This window comes from Henckelia pumila, chromosome 1 (genome assembly GCF_033568475.1).
Source record: "Henckelia pumila isolate YLH828 chromosome 1, ASM3356847v2, whole genome shotgun sequence".
Taxonomy (NCBI): Eukaryota; Viridiplantae; Streptophyta; class Magnoliopsida; order Lamiales; family Gesneriaceae; genus Henckelia; species Henckelia pumila.
Window position 1 is genome coordinate 152800359 of NC_133120.1, and position 12073 is coordinate 152812431.

Consider the following 12073-nt stretch of genomic DNA (forward strand, 5'->3'; position numbering starts at 1 on the left):
TATTGAATTATTGAACCAACTTTTGGTCCAAAAAGAAAATTTAGATACATGCATTGTTATACATATGCTTACTAGTCAGTATGCTTGTTGGCTTTACATAAGAATGCTCATGACAACTAGTTGTATGTGCTAAAATTGGTCGTCTGCAGAAAAAAATATTAATATGGCTGCCCAGTGACAAAACTTACAAATTTTTAGCCACTTTATATAGTAAATCTCATTATAATGTCTCAGAGCAAGGAATTTTCAGGGGGGGTCACAAATGGAGCATTCTGGTATTGCTAGCATAGGTTCATAATCGTGAAGTTCCTTAACTGGAAAGTGCTTCAAATGTTATGATTTCATCATTGCTTATTTTCTGCATTTGTCAAAATTCTTAAGTATTGATGATTTAAATGCATAATGTTTGTAGGTATCCTATATATAGTGGCCATGCAAGACTGAAATTACATTCACTTTGGATTCTTTGGACTGCCTTTGGAGATCAGCGACAACAAATGGCCCAACGCAAATGAGGTTTGATTCTGTTTGATTTTTTTTAGATGATGCTTAATCTTATCTGGATTTTTGTTTCGTCACATTTTTTATTCTACAAGGTTTAGCAGCTCCCTGCAGATATATTTGTCATCTCCTACATTATTTCAATTCCTATTCTTAACCGACATGATTTGGACTCTAGAAAACTTTAAAATGGAAATAGCAGCTCCGATTTTTGTAGGCAACTCAAAGAAGTCAACTTATCCTGTCAGGAGGTAATATGATCCTACACCTATAATATCGGACATGACAATTACAACTAAACTAAAAGTTTATGTCAAGGGTCCAATGCATATGGATCTAATCCTTTGGCCAACTGGTAATATTTTTTTTAAAAATGCATTACTCGGTCCAATAATTTATATGTTCATCCAATTGGAAGTTGAGTTCTGAAAGCTTATGCTTAACGAGCAATGCATTTTCAAGAGACTACTTTGCACATCCACAAGATATTGATCTGTGATAGTTATAAAATATGCAGAATGTGAAGAAAAACTACTCCTGTAACTCAATGGCAGATTATTAAAGAGACTACTTTGCACATCCACAACTTTCCCCTGATCGTGAAGAAGTAAGTTCTGAATAGCCGGTTATCATTTTATTTGGAAATTTTGAATGGAATTAAACTAATGGTTATGAAATATAGGAATTGCTCATATCATTTTATCGAAAAAGGTATTGTTTCTTCATCTCATTCACACAATAAGGTTATGGGCATGTTGTTTTAGCTATGTATTTAGATTTTTAAATGTTAAACTAAATAATTTTGATTAGTTTTAGTGTTTCTTGTGGGATTAGTTTTATTTTTTCTTTGTTTGATTTTATGTGTTTTGGGAGATATTTTTATCTTTGATACACATTTTCATTAGTTTTTATGCATTTGATCTTTCGTGGTTAATTTAGATTTCCGTGGCTAATTTAGATTAGCCACGATTTTTTTCATTTTCGTGGCTAATTTAGCCACGGATTTTTATAAACCGTGATTAATTTAGCCACGGTTTTTAAAATTCCGTGGCTAAGTTAGCCACGGTTTAGAAAAAACCGTGGCTTATTTTAACAACGGTGAATTTAACAACGGTTTCAAAAACCGTGGGTAAATCAATTTAGCCACGGTTTTGGCCGTGGCTAAACTCAAAGTTTTTTTGTAGTGTATATATGCACAAAAATTTATGTGAAAATGTCTTACCGGTCATTTTTGTGAGATAAATCTCCTATCCGACTCGATCTATATATCAAAAATATATTAGTTTTTATGTCACTGGCTAGGTATGGTGGTGGTCGACACACGTATATATATAAATCAACGATACCATCTCACAAGAGACCTACTAATGAATCTGAGGCTATGTGAGAATGTCCGAGTTTTTTTGGAATTATGTAGACACTAATTAAAATTAATAAATTAATAAAAATATAATTATAAAACATAATAGCTAGTATCATGATTTATGGTACAAGTAATTCTTTGTGATTAATAAAAAGGCAAATTATTTTAAACTCCCCACTACCAAACTTCTCTTTAACTTAACTCCCTACCCACCATTTTCTTTATTTTCACTCCCTAGTGATCCCCATATTTGAATTAAAATATAATTAAAACTAATCCTTTGTACGTGGATTTGTTAAACATATCGAACCAGTCCCGGTCATGCAAGACTATTAGTTACGCAAGGTTTCCAGCCGATATACTCCAGATTAGGGTCCAACATGCTTCCGTAAGATGAATTAAATTTAATTACCTCTTTGACCATAATGTCGTCGGGTCATACCTGCCGAGTTTTACGAAGTGCTCCTCACACTCCAACCACGCAGTCGCAACAGATGGTTTCTGCACAAGCTCCTTCAACGACACCCAGCACAGCCTTAATTCATTTTCTACCTTAAGGCGTATGATATATAAATTTAATTATAAAATATGAGCATGAAGAACGAGAGATTTAGGAAATTTATTTAGACATAATATTATTACATAAATCAACTCCTTTGAAGAGGATAAGACAACTTGTTTAGCTACTCACAGTAGCCTTGTTCTTGAAATACATAAAAGAAAACTTAATACAATAGAAAGAGAAATATTACAACAATTTATTTGTAAGAAAACTGAAGGGAATGATCGATATCTTCAGCTTCCTCAAATGCCTGTATTTATAGCTGTAGTTCCACTCGTTTCACCGAGAAACTTTAGGAAATCTCACAGCTGTCTTGTATTTCTTTATGCCATTATTGATGGCATCTTTTACTAGTGGAGGAGGCAGCTGTCTGGAATTTTTTATGCCATTATTGATGACATCTTTTACTAGTGGAGGAATCACATGCCTGCCACTTTCTTTTGGCTTTATTCTCCTCACATGCCTGCTTTATTGTTGTCGGGGCATCTTTTTCTTTTGAAGTAGGTCCCTGTGAAAACGCATCTTCGGTGGTCCTTGTCCACCTTTGCTTTTCTCGGAAAAATCCTTTCGATCCGTTCGGGGTCTAAAGGTTTTTCCAAATTCTGGCTCCTTCTGATTTGGGCATTCTGGGCAGATATTCTCTGACCATCGTCCAATATGAGCCATGTTACAAAATTTTCGGCGAGTTTCTTTACTCCCCGGCAGCTTGCTGTTCCACAAAAGGTTTCTCTTCTTTTCGAAGAGTTCTTCCGCAGATGCTGTAGTTTTTCCTGTCATTGTGTTCAACAGGAACGATCCATTCACAGAATTCTGATAAAATTTGAATGGAAACTTGACTTTTTCGATCTCAGTAAGACAAACCCAAATACCCCATGCCCTTTTGGTTGAGATCTCATTTTCCCTGAAAGTGGACACCAAGGGTATTTCTTCAGTTTTAGGATCCTTGATAAATTTATGACTGTTTATATCAGGTCTCCTCAGCTTGATGAAATGAAAGGGTTCGTGTGATCCTTTCACTGTTGGTTCTGGAGCTGCACTAAAAAAGTATAACTCAAGCACATCTCCTCTGGACAAATGATCATTATTTGCCCATGTTTCTTGGACTACTTCCTGGATTCATTTTGGTAACTGTGATATCTCCGGGAAGCTTGGTGACGTTGTATAAATTGAGGTCAAAGCCACAAATTCATACCACAGTTTTACATCTTTAGGATTGACATTATTTTTTAGCCAAACCCTTGGATATATTCCTGCAACATCAACCCTGCAAGTGTTCGGTTAGATTTCACTCCTTGTATTCAATTTCTCCCACCTTTGTTGATAAACCTGGAATGGAGAAATAATAGATGGATTAGTATCAATCTTAGATTTACCCTTGTCAGTGTTGGGCCTAAGATTGATCTCTTTCTCTTTTACCCCAGAGGCGGAGGGTTGACTTGATGAGTTATCCTCATCAATTGATGCTTCATCCAGATCATCAAAGGCTGATGATAGATTATCACTTGTTTCTTGAGTTTTAGATTCCTCAACATCTTGTTTCACAACCGGTGGTTGTATTTCTTGTTCTTGTAAAACCAATGGTTTTAGCATATCTTGTTTATGAGAAACCAATGGTTTTTCTATAGCCTTCACAATTGGCCCTTGAATAGCAGCTCATAGTTGTGTTTGAGCTTGCATACATCCTGTAATTCGATTAGATACTTTGATCCGATCAGCTTGTTGTAACCTGCCGGACATTTTAGAATTAATGGCTAACTGGTTGAACTCGTTTTGAAGCAACCCAATGTGTTCCCTGAGATGCCTCTACATTTTCATGACGGAATCCACGTCACTGCCTTCCATCTCTTGTTAAGAAATCTGCAAGAATATTTTCATGAGATTTAATAATAACAATATCAAAAATATAATTTTGACATAATGTTTGCCATCTTAATAACCTAGCTTTCTCAGGTTTAGATTCAATATTATTTTTTAGGAAAGCTTTTACCTGGGTGTTATCAACCTTCAGAGTGAATTTTTTAGCAAGTAAAAATAATGACCATTTTTCAAAAGCCCTTTTAACTGCATAAAATTCCTTCTCGTTGATATGTCATCTAATGGCCTCAGATTCTAAAAAAAGACCGCTACAGTATCTGCATGGTATTTCCCCATCTGGAGTGATCTTGGTAAGGACTGCTGCCCACCAATCGTCGCTGGCATCCGCAAATAATACCAGATCATCTTCATCTACGGGTATAGCCATTTTTGGGAGATTCTTACATATCTCTTTTAATTGGTTTACCCCTTTAGTATGGTAATCGATCCATATAAACCTAGCATCCTTTTTTAACAAAGGACTGAACACCTTTCTGTACATTGCTAGATTTTTAATGAACATCCCTGCAAAATTAACTACTCCAAGAAAACTCTGGAGTTGTTTTACATCTTTGAGTTTATCTGGAAAATTCTTTACCTTTTCCACAATATGGGGTTGTAGAATTATTTCAGTTTCATCAATCTCAATACCGAGAAATTCAATTTTCCTCGTTGCTATGACTGCTTTCTTTTCAGATAAAACCAGTCCTTCTTGTTTACAAATTTTAGAGAAAATCTCTAAGTGTTTAACGTGTTCGTCTATATTTTTTGATGCTATAAGAATATCATCAATATAAACAAACATAAAGTTGAAATAATCTTTAAAAAGGTTATCCATCTTTCTTTGAAATATCTGGGGTGCATTAGCTAATCCCATAGGCATTACTTCCCAAATATAGTGTCCTTGTGGAGTAGAAAAGGCTGTGAATTTCTTACTTCCTTCTTCCATTCGAATCTGGTAAAATCCAGACTTACAATCAAATTATGAGAACACTCTAGCATTTCGTACACAGCTAATTAGGTGTTCTCTACTCGGTATGAAGTACCCATCAAACTCCAGGATTTTATTAATACCTTGGTAGTTAATAACTAGCCTGGGTTTCCCTCTTTTTATTTCACCATGATTTCTAACCAGAAATCCTGGGCTGCTATATGGTGAAACTCCTTCTTTGATTAGACCAAGGTCCAAATGTTCCTTGATAATTATTCTCATATCCCTTAGATCTGTTATGTTCATCGAGATAGGCTTATATCTGACGAATTCATACTCTTTGCCTTCCTTTAGAGTAAGACTAGCTTTGAGTTGATTTCTATCCCACCATGCCAAAGGATGCTCGTTGTAACTTTCTTTGAGCCTCTTTTTGACATCTTCAAGGGATACCTTATTTTATAACTCTATATCTCTGTGATTTAGAGTCACCTTGAGAAGCTCCATATCCTCTGTTTGGAGTTCTTGTTCTGTTGTTATTTTCAACATGGTTTCTCCAAACCTTCTTGGATCTTTCATTTTTGGGTGAAAAAGTTATCCTTTATTATCACGTTGGCTGCGAAATATTATCTGCAATTGTCGATAAAAAGCAACTTTGAGTCTTTGAACGATAATTTTATGATCACAAATTGTAGTGAACATAAGTCTTCTTGACTCATTGTCTTGTGTGTACTTCTTAAACATTTGTAAGATGTTATTTCCTAACAGGATATCGGCTCCTGTATCATGAAAATAGATTGGTGGTGTTTTTACCTTGTACCAAGGTGTTTGACCTGCACCTCCCATAAGGATCTCTGCTTGTTTTATTCCTTTGAAAAGAATTAAAATTCTTCGAGAGAAATCTCGTCCAGCAATTTTTGGAAATTCCTCTTCACATTCTTCAGGGAAGACTCCTCTTTTTGCTGTACAAATTCCTGCTCCCGAGTCACAATATAAGCTGCAAAATACTCAGCCTTATATTGTTCATATAACATCCCTATCGGAATGTATATGGAGAAAGGACTTGTTGTCATTTTTTAAAGGAATTACTAAATGGCCCCGCCATTTTTAACAGACTGTGTCGTAACTCAGTAATCCGATTAAGACTATTTATCTTTAGTTTCCTTAAGGCCTCAGAAGGTAGAGTATGGTTACTCCTTTCTACTTCTTCAATGCGTTCTAGTAAATCATGTTCATGACTTACTAATTTCAACTGTTGCTTCTTCCTCTGTCTGTGAACAGAGTTCTCGAATCTGATTAAGGGATTGTCCCTTATCCAATTCTCTTGGTTTTCCATTTCGTAGAATTCTGATTGAATTCTCCAAGTCTTTTTTTTTGCCATGAACTCTATTCCTTTTTCAAGGCGTTTCCATGGTTTATGGTCCTCCAGGAATTCTAGACCAAGAATGAGTTGATCTATTTCTTTTCCTGGAATTCCCAGATTTGAAATTCCAATTCTCCAATATTTATCACTCCTTGGTAAGTTCCTTTTTCCTGTTGTTCCAAATAGTAAATCGAGTTACAAGGGAACAAGTTCCGATGACTTGTAATTTCGAATATTATTTTCACTTCTTTCCATCCTTCTGGAGATCTAAGTTTTCCTATTATAGAAAACTCTTTTTCTTCTGGTGAAATTTTTTGAATAGGAGATTTGTCTCATCTCCTGCTTGTCATTCTGTCTCCTTGGAAAGAAAACCTTCGGGGTTCTATTTTAAGGTCTCTGTATAGAACCGATCTGTCTTGAATTTGAATGTTTGTTTCCTGAATTAAAGGAAACTCGATTTTTTCCGGATATATTGCTTGAGCAACTTTCCCAAAGATCTCTGGAATTTCAATGAACTCATTTCTAATAAATAATTCAGAATGGTGAGTATTAGAAAGAGCATATGAAATTTGATACGTAATAGAATATGACCTATTACCTTCCTTCATTAGTCTTTTTTCCTTGAAGTTTTGATGCAAAATCAAAGCTCGACTAAAATCTCTATCAGCTAAATTGTAGGCTATTCTTGGATAAATAACTCCCACAATTTTTCCTGCACATAAATTTCCCGAGATAGTTCCTAGAACCGCATCTTGTATATTTCCCATTCTTTTATCGCATACTACGATATTTATGGGTGAATCTATTCCCTCTTTAAAAGTAGCCTTGATCATAATCTGGATTGCTCCAATATGAATCCAAGACATTGTCTTTGCTATTTTTGCTTTTAATTTCTGTAATTCTTCTCGAATTTCTTCAAAGGGAATTAATTGCATTTCAATTTGATTACTGGTTAATTCCATAGGGATCGCCATTTCCATTCTGGATACCTTATAAATCAAATTATGTCTTCTTTGTTTTAGCCCTAGGTTTCCTAAGACTCTTTCAACTTGTCCTGCCGAAAATCCTTGGTACTTCTGTAATGTTGGATTTTTTTTCTCATAATCCTTTGGACCATATTATGAGATATCGTGGTTTGGCTAAAGAACCCAGCCAAACTTTCATGTGTTTCATGGCGAAACACTTCCACTTTACTCTGATTCTGATTCTGATTCATTCTCAGAAACTTCTCGACTAAACAATATCTCTTCTTCGTATATGCTTTCATCTGAGGGGATATCCTCAAATTGATATACTTGGACTAGATCTTGAAAGAAGACTGCATCATCAATATCTGGTGTTGCTTCAAAGAGTTTAACTTTTTTTTTCTCGTTTTCTGGATAATTTGTAGATATATGTCCTCTTGCTCCACATGTCCAGCAGTTGAAATCCTTGAAACTTTCACTTGCTCTTGTATAAGTTCTTCTGAAAGTTTTTCTTGATGGTGTTCTTCCCCTGCTTTGTGATGAGCCTATTGCTGGGGATGTTCTTGTAGGTCCACTTCTTCTATCTGATCTATAGGATCTGGCCTTTTGTTTGGACCAAAATGTTCTTGGTTTCCAAGAACTTTTTATTCTTTTATTATAGGGATTATTTCTGAATTTCTTCCTTTTAAATCCCTGTGATCTGTTTCCAATGATCGTTGGAAGATCATTTTCTCTACAACACAAAGGTATACGCTTATCTATACCCCTTATTTTCTTGCAGTTCTTCTGTAATGCTGCCATATGACACCATTCTGCTAATTTTCCTTTCAAAAAGGAGGCACGTCTTCCTAATGTATCAAGATTGTCTGGAACATATTCTTTAATCAGCATTTCTCTCCAGGGACTTGGCATTTTTGCAAAAAATAGCTGAATAGCTATATTTTTCTCGAATCCCGAATTCCATCTATATTTAGTGAATAACATAATGTATTCATCAAATAAGCAGATATCATGTAACTCGAGGCTATAAAGAGCTTGAGTATATCTTATCTTTTTCTCTGTATCTTGATTATTGAAATAGTCCACCCCTATGAATTGTGCTTTAAATAGGGTGACCATTCTTTCTCCAATCTCGCTGAGGGATTCTCCTGCTAAGATTGATTCCTTAGTTTCTGGCATAGTCATTGTAAGAGTGGGTGCCCAGTGAGCCAACTGTGTGGCTATGGGCTTTGTTGACTCTTTGTATAAACAATCTTTTGTTTAATATTATTTACACTTTTATGGCAATGACTTTATATTACTTCATATTGTTATATTATGATATACTATTGTTGTTTTGATAAAGACCTTGAATATACTATAGTGTATGTAAGATGTGGTAGAACATGGAGATGTCTATCATGAAATACATCTTATAGTCACTGTATATTCTAAAACCGTTCCTAGTCGATTGAGCCGTCCGATAATAAGGATAAGGATCGCTCGAGTTTGAGACTAGCATTTGCGATGCGGAGTACCACGTTTCATTGGTAGGGAACATGGAGATGTTCGAAGCATGCAAATGGATATTCATAGGATGAATAATCGAACTACCCTATCCGGACTTTCCAAGTGGTTATCACTTATCGAGTGGATAAAGTCCGCGGTTTTGGTTGTACACCATTAGTCCTTACGACTTGAAACATCATGGAGACTCTATATGCTAGTACTGTGCTTTGACTCGTTTACCGACTCTGAGGGGGTCATCAGGTGTCGAGATTGGGTACAGTTACGACACATATAGGAGTCAATGCATTGTTGTCAAGGATTCACCACATACTTGCGAGTGTGGATATCCTATGCGATCTGAGGAGATATTAGTGTGACAAATCTCTGGCCAGAGTACTTGATGTGATTTAAGAAATGGTTTCTTAGTAGCACATGCGATGTCACTAATTTGATCTTCAAGATGTATTGCATAGTTATCGAATCTTGAGCGACTCTCGATATACCAATGGTTGTTGATTCGATCGGGATATATGGATGAAGGGACCGTACTGTACGTTAACCAAAATCTACTGGTTCTTGTAGGCACTATCAGTGATACCTAGGGAATCATGGGGCGATGTTGCTAGGCGCTTTACCATGATTCGTTGGGCAAGTCGGAAAGTGTTGTTCCGAGTCACAAGGAGTTGTGAGCCCACGGCTAGCTGTATCCCTGAACCATTGAGGGTCACACAGTGTAATGGAGTTTTAATCCCCGTTGAGATAGTTAAATTTAAAGAGTTAAATTTAATGAACTAAGGAGTTGGACTTCTTAAATAAGAGTAAGGGAGTAGGATTTCCTAAAATGACATAGGGATGGACATTTTTGGAAACCACTGAATTCGGATTCAGGAAAATTTATTTTGACTTTAAAACGTGCAGAAATGGTTTCTGTGCACATTGGTGAAATCGTTTCATCAATCGGAGTCACGATGAATTTTATATTAATTTCTGAACGAGCGGGCTTTGCTTGTCGGGCCCCAGCTTATGACTAATGGGCCCTAAGGTGTTAGTGGCCTGCATTATAAATAAGTTATTTCAGTACAGAAATTACACACGATAGCTCATTATTTTGAGAAGCAAAAATCGAAAACCCTAGCCTCTCAAAGTGATAATCGGCCGTCCCCTTCCTTGCTCTGCCCGAGAAAATTCCGGTCTGTGATTTTGAATCGCAGTAAGGAATAACGAATCAGATTCGTGTATTCTCTTCGCAGAAAACTTCTGATAGATTTTCTAGTGCAATCTATCAGAGGGATTAAACCTCTGTTCGTGGACCTGATTGAAGGCGTTCATCGGTTCCAGGGAGAGACAACAAGAGCAGAATTGTTCTGTTGGTGTCCATTAATCTCGTTGCGAGATTTGAGGTAAAATTTATTTAATTGTTATTTAAATTTTACACACACGTAATTCAATCGATGAACGGTTGATACCCATACCATGGAAACGTTCCATGAAAAATTTTTAAACTTCCGCTGCACCGGGTATCAATCGTAATTGGTCTGGGAACTCGCCAGTTTTCCAACAGTGGTATCAAAGCCAGGTTGCTCAGATCAATCGATTGAATTAATCAATTGTACAAAATTTTTGAGTCTCGGTTTATGAAACAAAATAAATATTTTTAAATAAAAAAAAAAATTTTTTTCGGGGCAAAACCCGGGCAGCGATTGGATCGCTGCCCGGTGGGGCAGCAATTGTTGCTGCCCCGGGCGGCGCACGGCGCCGCCCAAAGGTGGCGCACGGCGCCGCCCAGGGCGGCGACCGTCGCCGCCCAGGGCGGCGCACGGCGCTGCCCAGGGCAGCGCTGTGCGCTGCCCAGCGCAGCGCTGGGCGCTGCGCAGGGCAGCGCTCGGCGCTGCCCAGGGCGGCGCACAGCGCCGCCCAGGGGCGGCGCTCGGCGCCGCCCAGGGCGACGCACGGCGCCGCCCAGCGGCGGCGCCAGGCGCCGCCAGGGCAGCAAACGTTGCTGCCCTAAGGGGGCAGCCGGGCTGCCCCCGGCCCGCGCCCCGGGTGCGGGCCGGCCCGGGAGTGTCCCGGGCGGCCCGCGGGAAAAAATTATATTTTAATTTTAATATTTAAAATTTTATTTTTGGTCCGGTCAAAAATTGTTTTTGATTGGTTCACGAGATTACGGATCGAATTGTTCGAGTCCGTAAATTTTAAAATTGATTTTGGATAAATTTGAATTTTTGGAAAATTTTAATATTTTATCCGTAAATTGAATTTTGAAATCAATTATTTTGGTACAATTGATGATAAGATATGATCTTATGATATATTAGATAAAATATGATTTTATTTGTAAAATTGGATTTTATAGATAAAATATGATTTTATTTGATATGGAGATAAAATATGATTTTATATGTGAAATGTGATTTTATATATAAAATATGATTTTATCTTGTTTAAATTTGAATTGCCACAGCAAGTTATCCAATAAATTAATTTTGAATTAAATGTTATTGGATAAGGATGATCGATTGCCATGACCAATTTTGTAGGTGTATGTTAGGAATTTACATTTTGTCTTTATTGTTGTTGGTTTTATTAATGGGCCTGGTTTATGGCCCGATATGAATGTCATATGTAATAAAAGTGGGCTTGGTTTATAGCCCGTTCCCACCCCCTAAAAATGTATCCCCTACTTGTCATTGTTATTTAATTGTAAATACATTAGATTTAGTGGGAGATCAAGATTTGAAGATGGTGGGCCCAGCAGACAATAAAGACTGAAGAAATGTAAATTGGAAGCATATGTAATAGGATTGCATTTGCATACTGCATATTACCTAGGATTGGACTAAGACCCGTGATTGGCAACCACGGGTCAATTAGAAATGGAATCGATCATCCTATATAATATGTGATATTATGATTGTATGCATGTTTAGACATAAATTGCGTGAATCCGGCAATGCATGCAATAAATTAAATATGATGAGACAAATATTTTTATAAATAAAAATCCCTCATTTTAAATATGATTTAAAATTTATATCAAGATAAATAAAGG